At 41.6% G+C, this 12,255-nt stretch overlaps 1 protein-coding gene and 1 long non-coding RNA gene across 5 annotated transcripts in view; both read left to right on the top strand.

Annotated features, from left to right (window-relative positions):
• LOC107391254 (metabotropic glutamate receptor 4) overlaps nucleotides 1-12,255 on the top strand; it is a 270,494-nt gene that overhangs the window by 155,708 nt on the left and 102,531 nt on the right. The window lies entirely within an intron of this gene.
• Nucleotides 7,923-11,065, top strand: LOC139063340 (uncharacterized). 2 transcript variants are annotated; one of them, XR_011516714.1, is made up of 4 exons: nucleotides 7,923-8,853; nucleotides 9,379-9,471; nucleotides 9,604-9,767; nucleotides 9,844-9,979. It is a non-coding gene; the product is annotated as an uncharacterized lncRNA (long non-coding RNA). The 2 variants fall into 2 exon arrangements; XR_011516715.1 differs by adding an exon at nucleotides 10,156-11,065 and having other exon boundaries at nucleotides 7,949-9,471; nucleotides 9,844-10,060.

The raw sequence follows: 12,255 nt of genomic DNA, 5'->3' as shown, positions 1-12,255 counted from the left end.
TCTATTGGGAGTTCTGTTTTTCTGCTGACTCACACTTATTAGGGAGTTTGAGCTTTGCTTGTTTTGCTTTCCATTTATAAAAGTAAACTCACATTTCTGCACTTTACATCAACAGCAGTGGTTCATCTTGTTTACGTGGGACATATTTTCTTTTTGCACATTGAATTTAATGTAGCTTTGGGTTCTTTAGGGCGGCACCATTACACACTTGGAGAAGGGGTTTTAATTTCTGCATCTGGAACTAGTCATCCATTCTTTAAATACTCTACAAGGTGCAGACATCATCTGGTATGGTCCTGTCTGCAGATGTTTCATCTGATGATTTATTGTCTGTAGAAATATAAAATAAATCACTGAATCAGTGCACAGCTGCTCCAACATGTTAAATGCTTGGTGCATGGTGCAAATCAAATCTATAAGCAGTGAAGCTAATTATCATCACCACAAATGTTATTAATGTTCCAATGATGAATGTCTTCATATGTAAGCCCACAGTGTGCTACAGCTCACATACATAAAGCCAGCACAAATACATACCAGGTGCTATTTTATAGAGAAACTTGCTGGGATGAAGCTGCTGTGCTCACTGAGGTCAGTTACCACCTATTGTTCTCTCACTTCAGCTGAGTGGTCTGTCAGCTTCTCTGCCAGCAGGACTTTGCTTTTCCCAAAACGCCAGAGCAAATATGACCGTATCCTCATTTTCCCAAGAAACTGATGCCTTACATGAAGTTGTGACAAATTTACCTAAAATATATGTAAAGTAAATTTTAATACTATTTGTAGCATTTTAATATTTATGATATTTTGTTCCAACACTGCAGTTTGTGACAAAAGCAATTATAGGACTTCTTTCTTTCTTTCTTTCTTTCTTTCTTTCTTTCTTTCTTTCTTTCTTTCTTTCTTTCTTTCGTCTAATGACTCTGTGCTATACTGGAGACTTGGCGGCTGCAGTGAAAGGATGTATCATTCTGAAGGAGCAGTGGGTGAGCCCAGTGCTCCTCTCCAGCTGTAGTCAGAGGAGGAGGTGTTGATCCCACGTTCCCACCACATCCAGACTGTAGATGAATGGTGCCTGTGAAGCCAGCTTGGACTTCACTGAGATATGTTTGAGTTTACAGTTTTTTTCGATTGCTAAAACACGTTTTTCAAAGCTGTACGTTTCTTTCAAAACTGCACACACAAACCCCCAAACATGACACCAGGGGCGGCGTTAGGCCCGGCTACTTGGGCTGAAGCCCCGGATGTTTCATAGGAAGCCCCGGATCTAAATCGCGGAAGTAACATGCAGTACGTCTGTTTCTTTCAAAGCTCATTAGACTAACATGCAGTACCAAAGTCCAACAGAGAGGGAGCAGCTGGCAGTAGTTTGAATACAGCCTGCCTGAGCCTCCACCACTGAAGAAGAAGCCCTTCAGCAGCCGGTTTCTTCTACACTCTCTGCCTGAAATGCATGAGTGAGGATGGACATAAGGACGTTTTTTAGACCAAAAGTACGGCGACAGAACCCCAGCTTTGATGAGACTGGTGCTGACTCAGGTTTGTGAGTCTTATTTGAAAATATTTGTTGTGCTGCTGGTTTGCCTAAAGTTAGCTTATCAGGTAAAGTTGTTGGAGAAAGAAAGGTAATATTTACTATCATCTCACACTAAACACTAACAGGAACAATACTCTGCACTGAAAATGCTTAATATGTAGCTTCAGATTAAAAATTATGTAGTACAAGACATATATGATGTTGACTAGTGCGTGTCACGTGCGTGTGTGCGCGCGCGTGCGTGTGCGCGTGTGCGCGTGCGTGCGTGTGTTAAGCCCCGGATGTTCTTCAGTCCTTAATCCGCCCCTGCATGACACACAAATTCCTAAACCGTGGCTTCTCTTTGCAACAAAACCCTGCCATCACATATCGTAACACATTCCCAAAATGGAACACGTGTTTTCATTTGGTAAACACAGCCACATTTTCACATGTCACACACATACCATAGCTTAAACCAGGGGTGGGCAATTATTTTTTCCATGGGGCCACATGAGAAATAGAAAATATTGTGGAGGGCCGCAGACCAAAAGGCTGAAGTCAATTATGCATAATATTAATGGTATTTCTTTATAAAAAGCAGTAAATACCATTGTTTCTTCAAGCTGGTAAGAGTAGACTATATGTTATAAATGAGCAAAAAGGAAAAAGTGAGGTTGGCTTACAAAAATGTGATTTATTCAAATTCCCCAAGGCAATGGTAAACAAAGTGTGCACATTTGGTTTTTGTTAAACATTTGTGACTTCTATTAGTTAACAGTTTCAGTCACATTCACTCCAAAACACATTCTGAGTTTCAAATATTGTTGGAAAGAGGTTCTTAGCATTCTACAGACACACAGTATTGTCTGTAAAATAAAATCACTGAACTGTGATCTTGAGAAAGAGGTTTAAAAAAAGTGTCCCAGTTCACTGCTAGTTGCCTACATTTGTGGTCCAAACACCTTATTTTGTGTTTTTAAGCAATTTTTTTCTTATTCAGTGAGAGAAATCTAGTCTCTGCTGGGCTTTAACGAGTGCATCAAAGTCAGGTTGAATGTCTGAGGTGGAGAAGCGAAGCACAGCTGACAAATGATCATCAGTGAGAGAGGATCTTTACCTGGATTTTGTAAACTTCATCATTGAAAATGTTTGTTCACAAATGTAGGTAGAGCTGAAGAGAACCAACATCTTCTGAGCATGTCTCCTCAGGTTTGGAAAATCCTCCTTAAGAGAAGAGTAGAAATCCAGCAGAGATCCTGAATCTCTGCTTTCGAGTCCCAAACCCTCTTCAGCACTTTCCCCAGGCTGAGCCATCTGACAGCTGTGTGGAGTCCTCCAAAAGAGCCACAAACTGTCTGTGATTCATCGCCCGCGCCCTGATGAAGTTTATTATTTTAGTAACAACATCAGTAACACGGTTGATTTTTAGCACTGACTTGCACAACACATGTTGGTGTATAATACAATGCAAAAACACCTATTTTTGATCTGCATCGATTTCTGTCACTTTATCTTGCATGCGTTTCAAAAGTCGACATTTTTCCCTGTAAAGCCGGACGTACACTGTGCGACTTTTTCACTTGTAGCACTCAGCTTCAGCTCAAACTGTACGACTTCCTTGCAGGGCAGATCTCACGAGTCATGTGCTCACACTGCACGACCCAGTTCTCGGATGCGACCTGACTGCTCACACTGTACGTCTGGTAGCAACACGTCGGCCCTAAAAATGTGCTAAAAATAGCAGTTTTTACTCAACACGTCAGTTTTTTGTCTTGTTTTGCCTGTTGTCCTTCGGGAGTGCTGCTGGAGGACACACAGGGATTTATGGGGGTTGGATGAGGAAAACGAAATAAAGAAAGTGAATCTGTGTTTTGTGATCAGTTTAATTTGACCTGAACACGACAAACACGCTTTCTTGACAATCTTTGTGAGTAAAAAAAACGTGTAGAAACAAAAACGAACAGCGTGTGTTATTAGGGAAATAGCGAGCGACAAGCGTTGATGCAGGATTGCGCGCGCATGCGCCGTGAGTGGTTCTGATACTTTTTGGGTCGCAGCTGCTCGCAGCGCCGCTTCAACAGTGCGATACCCTCACGAGGGACGAGCAAAACATTAAACACACCAGAGTGCGACCTCACGACTGCTGATCGGCGGCTGGTCACGTGGTGTTAATCGCCTCTCGTAACCCCCTGTACACTACACGACCGCTCGGCGCAAAACTCGCCCCGATGTCGTGGCTTCTCGCACGACTGGAAAATCGGCTCAAAAAAGTGAAAAAGTCGCACAGTGTACGCCCGGCTGTGACAGTCTCTCCCATTTCAATCCCAGAGTGTCCGTGCACGCATTTACCTCTGTAAAAAGATCACTCCCTGTCGTTGTCCCTCTCATCGACCGCATTGCTGCCCGCTCCTCTGTGAGCTTGAAGTCCGTTATCCCCCGGACAAATACGAGCAGCTGGGCTGTGTCCCGGACATCACAGCTCCCGTCTAATGAGAAAAAGTCAAAACTTGCCACTTCACGTTGCAGCTGAAGCTCCAGGTTCCCCGCAATGTCCTCGATCCTCCTGGTCACGGTTCTCTGTTTTTAGCTATTTTGTGGGATATCACAAAGCTGGTCCTGGTTGCTGCATCCCTGGATGTGTGAAGCTTAGTAAAACAGCCTTGCTGCTTTTGCAACTTTGCTAGCAAAGCTTCGGATGTCCGTGCCCTCTCAGCATCAGACAAGTTCTTGTATTTTTCCGAGTGTTTCTTGTCGTAATGCCGACTCAAATTGTAGTCCTTAAACACGGCAATCTCCTCCCCGCAAACCAAACACACGGTTTTACCTCCGACTTCAGTAAAAAAAATACTTAGCAGTCCAATTTTTGTTGAAAATCCTGCATTCGGCATCTTTCTTTTTTTTTTTTTTTTTTGCATGAGCGGACATTTCTCAGGCTACAATCACCATGTCAACCGCGGGCACTTGTTGCTATACGTATTGCGTCATTGTGCACGTAAAATACAACTTCAAAATAAAAGCAATGCAGCCTTAGCCCATGCATGAGGTAAAATGAGAAAATACATTTATTTTGTAATTTCCAATTAACCTCACGCGGGCCGGTCAAAGTCAACCAAAGGGCCGGATGTGGCCCGCGGGCCGTAAAATGCCCAGGTCTGGCTTAAACACAAGTAGCCTTTGGGTGAACACTACCAAGCATGGAAAGAACACTGAAGAGCAAAACTGAAAACACAAGTGTCTAAATGGAACACAAGGAATTATACAGTGAATGACAGTGCTCACTTTTCGCCGAGACAAACATTAGCCATCACACAAATTTTGAGACAAAACATTTTATTTTTACAGTTACAGTAAACCCCCACCCCCTCTCCCATTCAAGCATAATCATGGGGCATCATGCCTCCAGTCTCTGTCTGGCCAGAGGGCCTCATCAACATCACAGGCAATGTTCTCCTGGTCCAAACAGCTCTGGAAGTACCGCCTCAAGTGCCTCATGAAGCCCTGACAGGCCTCAAAGGCCACATCTCTACAAGCATCCTCCATGGCTTGAAGCAGTGGGACCTGGCTCTGTGGATTCCTTTCGTACACCTTCCACCTCCAGGCTGAGAAAAACTCCTCAGTGGGATTGAGGAAGGGGGAATAAGGTGGAAGGTATAAAATGGAAATCCATGGGTGGTCCTGAAACCACTCATACACCTGGGTAGCCTTGTGGAAACTTATGCTGCAGTCCCTGGTTGCAAATTGCTCGCCAGACCCGAAAGTTTAGAGATTTGAATATTTGTGTGTTGTTGATTGAAGCTTTGAGAATTTAGGAGGAAAGTGTGTGTAAACCTGAAAATTGTGTGCTGTGTTTTGACAGCAAGCTAATGCGAAATTGACATCAGAGTGTAAAGGAGGAAAATAAGAGTTCTAATAAGATAAGGACATCTTAAGTAGTGATAAATTGAGCCAAGCGATTGAGAACAGAAGTAGAGGTTGTGAAAATTGTGCCTCATTTTTGCTTTTTGAGTTTTAGCAATCAAAAAAAACTGTAACTGCTCCTAAGTGGACCAAACGGTCATAAACCAAATCAGAACCAGAATTATGCAAAACCCACAAAAAGAGTTTAAATAAAAAAGGGGCAAAAAAAAAACAACTAACTCCTCAAGTCCAGAAAAAGAGGAGTCTGAAATGTGACTGAAAGCGACAAAGGAAGTGATTGTCATGACTTGCGGGAGGCGTCTAACCCATGACATGCAGAATCAACACAACAACTCGGAGTAAGTAAAAATAAAGTCTATTATTATGAAAACGGGAACTAAGGATGCACTAGTAAGTCCAGCGAGTAGGGTGCCGGAAGGCATAAGTCCAGGGTTCAAGTCCGCGAACAGCGGGGAAGGTAGCGAGCCGAGGTGAGTAAGGACGGGGGTCCAGTAGACTGAGGTGGATGAGGAAGCGAAGAGGGCAAGGGCAGGAGCCATGGAGGAGGATGGGACGAAGTCCTGGAGATCCGGAGTTCTAGTGGCAAAGGTAATGGATGTGGTAGTGGTTCCTAAACACGGCAAAGCATACAGGGGTTCAGAGACGAGTCCAAAGTCATAATCCAAAAACAATCCAACGTCAATCAAATCAATCAAATCAAAGATACTTATGTATATATATTAGGGTTGTCACGGTAACCGGTATAGCGGTAAACCCCGGTAAAAAAGTTGACAATAAAAATAACCGTCCAGTTTTTAAAAAACTAATTTATCTCGGTGGGTTTACCGTGGCCGCGGTTTCGGCGCGGTGACCCTTACCAGCCACCGTCGCTTCAGCTGAAGTTCCCGCGGCGTGCACACGCACTTTTTAGTTTGCAACGGCACCAAAACTTTGAAGCTGAAATAATGGCCGAAGGAGGAGACGGCAGCGCCCAGGACATCCATCAGCCCTCAAAGAAGACTAAATCGGAAGTATGGGCATATTTTGGATTTCTGAAAACGCTGAGGGACAGTTAATAGAAGACGGCTATCCCGTTTGCAGAACGTGCAGGAAACAAGTGTCTGCTAAAGGCAGCAACACTTCGAATCTAATGGCACATCTGCGTGACCATCACCCACGTCTCCACAGCCAGTGCAAGGTAAGTTAACATTAGCATTTTAGCTTAAATACATGACGTGAGGACTTTTGGTTGAGGGAGAATGCAACGAGTCACTATAAACTGCAGCCGCAGCGTCCTCTGCCAGCATTTAAACCGTGTCACGGACACCCTGTTGCTGGATGAAGCATCTTATTTGTTGATGATGAAGTGAAATATACGATTAGTTCCTTGTCATTGATTTGTTTACTTATTCAATGCCATTTATACTTGAACATTTGGATTTGATTACATAGTGTAGTAGTTATTTTAGTAATTTGTTTAAAGTGGCTATTTATTTTAACTACATATTTTTTAAGGTTGACTTGTACAGTGCTCAAGTCAAGTGGGACTGGAGTTTTAGATTTTCATTTTGATAATGAAGAAAACAAGTATATGAGAAAACAAGTGGTGTTTCTTTGATTTGTTTACATATTGTTTATGTTTTGAATGTTTGGATTTGTATAATTTAAACCTGCACTGACTACTGTAACACGTTCCAGAAAAATAAGCTATTTGTTCCTTTACTTGTGAAAAGTTGCACTTTTGCTAAGACTTTGTGTTATTTTAGGTTTAATAAACATTGTTAAACCTTTTCAAAACTATTTCAGTTTGTGTAGAACAGGACTATCAATGCTTTCTGAACATATGTAACACCGTTTAAAAAATACCGCGATAATACCGAAAACCGGGATAATTTTGGTCACAATAACCGTGAGGTTAAATTTTCATACCGTGACAACCCTAATATATATATAAATAACTTTGAATTTTGAACTAGTTTGTCATACACTGAACTTTTCCAACACTGATGGTTAGCATACAGCTAAAAAATGTACTGACACAGTTTACTCTATTAGGCAGCTATAGAGCTTAAGTTGGGCGTGACAGACATTTGTTTTTACAGCTGATCACATCTCAGAGATATATTTTTTAACAGTGAGTTTACTCATAAACATTCAAGGCTAAGCAGCTAGAAAATTGATGGCAACATTTGTTAATGTGTTCTAAATAAAATAGGTTTCAGGGCCTCAGCAGAAGCACACTCATCTTTAAAATATGTTTCACTTCTCATGCTGAAGCAAATAAGTCAACAGAAGAGCTCCACTGTCCCGCTTCCCAACAACTCACGAGACTCCACATGTAAAGCTGAGTTAAGGAAACATGGGAATATGTTTTTGTAAATGAACTCCATGGGTAATTTTATAAACGTCTCCCATGGAACACATCTTTTAATTGCTATTGACTCCAAACTGTGTTATCTTGATTCCCTCCAGAGAAGGTGGCCGCAGCGTTTCTCACTCAAAGTAAAATGCTGGAACAATTAAAGAGAACACCTTTCCCTAAGAAACAATAATAAGAAAATTAAGACTTAAAATCTTATTTTACGCCAAGTCAACATAAAGCACTCTGGCTTTGCATTGAATGAGTATCTTATATTTTAGTTAACCCTTTAAAGAGCAAGTAACGTCTAAATTAACTTTTTTTTGCTGATGAACTGTATAAATGAGTGTCTAATAGTGTTTTAAATGTGTGTATTCATTATTTTAGCATTTTGGTGCATTTTCTTAAAAAATTAAAAATTCTGCCTAAATACCACAGTATAGCTCCACCTTCAGCTTAAAACATAGAATTTGACTCATTTTGAATAAATTTTAGCCAATGGCTAAAGAGTAAGATACTACGTAATCCAGTAGAGTACTACGTAGCAGCTCTGTGTCAACGTTATAAAAGCATCGGGAGTCTCGGCCACGCCTTGTGGCGAGTTGGGAGTTGGATTTGCATGAGAGTGTAGGAGGCTAGCCGTAGTTCAGCATTAGCATATAGCATTAGCATATCCTAGTCTTTAGCATAGCTTTTAGTGTTATACATACTTATTTAGTGTTAGCTTGGCTGTTGGATATTGTAGTTTAGTTACTGTTTGGCTGTTAGTGTAATTAGGAAAGTAGTTCGGGTTTAGTGCTCCATATCGTGTTAGCATGGTGAGATGGTGTAGTGTAGTATGGTTGCGGAGCTCTGTCGGGTTGCACTCCTTTCCGCTGGACTTAGAAATTAGGCGCCAGTGGTTGCGTGTCTGGAAAAGATTCAGCTCCCGCCTGGTGCTGTAGTTTGCAACCAGCATTTTACCCGCGATTCTGCACGTCTCCGTTCCAAGAGGGAGGCTGTGCCCACCGTGGCTCTTCTGCGATTTAGATGCAGCCCACCGACTCTGCTCCCCCACCATGACGGGCTACAGTCTGAGGTGAGTAAGCTAAATAAAAGTTTTAACATCTTCTAAAGACAATTTCCTACCTAAATGCAAAGTTTGAGAGACGTGGTTCACTCCATTTAGCTAATATCAATCTGCACTGCCTTCGGGCTATTTTGTCAAGTTCACAAAATGTGGAACGGGATGTAAGGTTAGAATCAGCGGCGAATCGGAACATATCTCGAAGCCCTGGCCGACAAAACGGTCCACATGACTGTCAGGCTCAGAGAAAATTCGGGTTGTTTTTGTGTCAGTCGGTAATTCAGCAACAGTGACTCTAAACTGACGCAGCACTAGTTGACAGACAGCATTACAGCGTCAAATCTAGCACAGCGTGACCCGGTTCCGTGAGGAATTCTGTTCAGGAGGTCGCATTTCAGGGTCTCCACATCATATGTGACTGACTTTTACTTTATAATAACATCACACACTAGGAATGTTATAAAGCGCCTATATGGGACAGTTTCTTTTGTATTTTATCTGACTTTATAAACATCAATGTGCTTCTATTTTTTTCAGGCTAAATCTACCCAAGACACTGGCTGTCAGACTGATTTAGTAATCTGCAAGAATGCACTTGTCCAGGCTGACGTGGTGTTACCCGTAGCAAAGGTGAATTATTTTTAATAATCTTCTATGTAAACATTTTATTACCTTCTAGTTTTAATTTGTTTTACAGATTGTTACAAGTGATTTTATGCTCTTTTAAACATTTATAAATGTGCTGCTTCTTTGTTTTTATAGAGCTCACAGCCTCAGTGTCTTGTGACACAGGGACCATGACAGAAATTCATCTTCCAGAAGGTCCCAGAGCATCCACACCTCCTGAAAAGACCACGGTGTGAGGTGTCTGCTGTTGATTCCAGCTTCCACCTCAGTGACAGTGCAAGCTCAGTGAACTGTTCAAGGTAAAAAAAAAAATTAAAACATTTCTGAATTTTTAAGATATTAACAATTAAATAAGTATGTGATTACATCATGAAGGAGGCTACTGATTCTGGCCCTGTGACACTTGGTGGTCACCACCAGGTGGTGACGTGTGAGCTGATTCACCTGGTAAATAACTTTTAAATTAAATATTTTGTTTTTGCTATCAAAAGTAAATTAACTAATAACCTGCATTACTGCAGGACACTCAGCAAAATATGGACTCTACACCATGAGGCAGGCACACGTTAATAACTCTATAAGAGCACATAAGGTAAGCAACACCACATATTATTTTTATTACTGTACACTGTCCTGGATTTGTTTTCTTTCTGCATGATTTGTTTTCTTTCTGCATCTCATCATTAGCCTGGCTGATCACCTGATAACTCCTGTCATCTGGTTATGACAGCATGAGGATGTCCTCACACACCTGTAACCTATCAGCTCATCTGGCAGAATAGAGAGAGAAGAGACAACACCACATCTCCTGTTCCTGGAAAGCCTTCAGCCATCCTTCGATGACTGAGAACCTCCATCAGCTCTGTCTCCTGTCTGCCTACAATTATTATAATAAATATTGTGTTTGACAAGTTTTTTGTGCTGCCAAATATCTCATTTTGATTCCAGTTTTGATATTTTAATGGATATTTATAAATTACATTAATTGAATTATCACATTGTCGCATGTTTAACTAGCTCTATTGTGATGAACTAAACTAGCACCTCACTGTTAAAAGCTCGTTTTAATTTCAAGCATGTTTAAGTATTTATGGACATGAACAAAAACAGGAAATATATAAATTGAGATTTATTTAATTAATATAACAAATAAGGGGGAAAGAGTCATTGAAAGGCACACTCTTCTGGAAGTTCCTGATCCCGACGACATCAGCAGGAGACCAGCTGCAGACACCAGAGGATCACCTGCAACCAAGAGCAGCTAGTATCAGTAAATAAATAATGAAATCAGGGCAGTTTTAATGGGCTGAACACATTACAGAATAATTTTCTCATGGTATATTTTCATAACTTTATGCAGCAGACTAGCTTGAGCCCAGATCTCCTGGAGAGCTGCTATCCAGCACGTTTCAGTGGATTTTCCTGCTTTAACAGGTTAGATAAGCTGTTAAGCAGCTCAGCTGTTTGTTGCTGATTAAAACCAGGTGTGTTGATGCAGATAAATCTCTAAAACATGCTGAATACTAGCTTTTTAGGGCCATGGAGACAAACCCTGCAGCTAATCCAATGCTATGGCTAACGGCTACTTACGTTCAGAGATGGGTCTGTTGGGTCGGTTCCAGTAATTTCAGGCAACTCACAAGCTCAAAACAATAAGGCTCATGTCCGGTTGTCTCCTCCAAATAGACTTGGTCCCTTTCTTCTCGAGTGTCTGGGTAAGGAGGGGGAGAAACGACCTCCACTTCTAATGACTGCTCAGAGTGAAGGGAGCTAGCTTCGTCTAGTTAGCCGTCTCTTCGTCACTGCCACGGCTCCGCCCTCTCGGTCCTCCAGGCAACGCCTACTAATGTTGCAGTTTTCAAAATTGATACGTGGGTGGGGTAAGACTCTGAGGCACACTTGACATGCACTTTAAGTAGAATTACTGACATGAAAGAACTTTTGCACCATGTTCTGATTCCTTTAGTTTCATCTGTAGCATTACCTTTTTATAACAAGTAGACTTTTTCAGCGCGTTCCAGTTTGGATGCAAGCGCTAGACAGGAAATGCTTTAATTAAAGGTGTTGTTCACTGAAAAAAAAACTTTACTATGTCTTATTATTGGTCACTCTGAGATTTTAATGCAGGCTGAACATGAAAATAGTCTCCTACACCTAACTTATTCATTAGCTTCTGAAAACAGACGGTGAAAATCTAGGATTAGAAAATTCTAACGGGTCTACGTCACACTGTGACGTAACATTCACAGACTCACCCATCTTGACTTACAACTTTTGTTGATTAGGCATTCAGGAAACATCAGAGAATGTCTTGGGTAGTAGAAGCTAACCGTTAGCATTAGCAACACCACACAGCAGAACTCCTCTGGTTTGTGTGATTTGTGTAGATAAAAAATCAACGTTTCACAGCAAACAGAGTCAGTGGTTGAGTCGTGTTGCTGTTGGCCAATCAGAGGAGAGATGTACAAATATCAGGAAACAACTCCAAATCTGGTCATCTGAAGCTCAGCTTTGATGTGACTCACTTCAAGTTCCTGAAACAGACATATCTGTGCTTTTTTTTTTCTCCAGAGTACAACTTCCAAGGCATTCATTCCTACTAGTGACCACTGCCAATGTATTGAATAAACAAGTGTTCCACACCTTTAAGGGTGTGTGATAGGTAATTAGATTTTATCCCATATTACCTTAAAGGACGACAGACAGAGAGAGAGAGATTATTTGTAATGTCCATGAATCGTCATGTGAGAGCTGGGCGCAGAAACCCCTCCATGGAGCTAACCAGCC

Source organism: Nothobranchius furzeri, chromosome 15 (genome assembly GCF_043380555.1).
Source record: "Nothobranchius furzeri strain GRZ-AD chromosome 15, NfurGRZ-RIMD1, whole genome shotgun sequence".
Taxonomy (NCBI): Eukaryota; Metazoa; Chordata; class Actinopteri; order Cyprinodontiformes; family Nothobranchiidae; genus Nothobranchius; species Nothobranchius furzeri.
The sequence above is the reverse complement of the archived record's forward strand: the minus strand, read 5'-3'. Positions and strand labels throughout refer to the sequence as shown.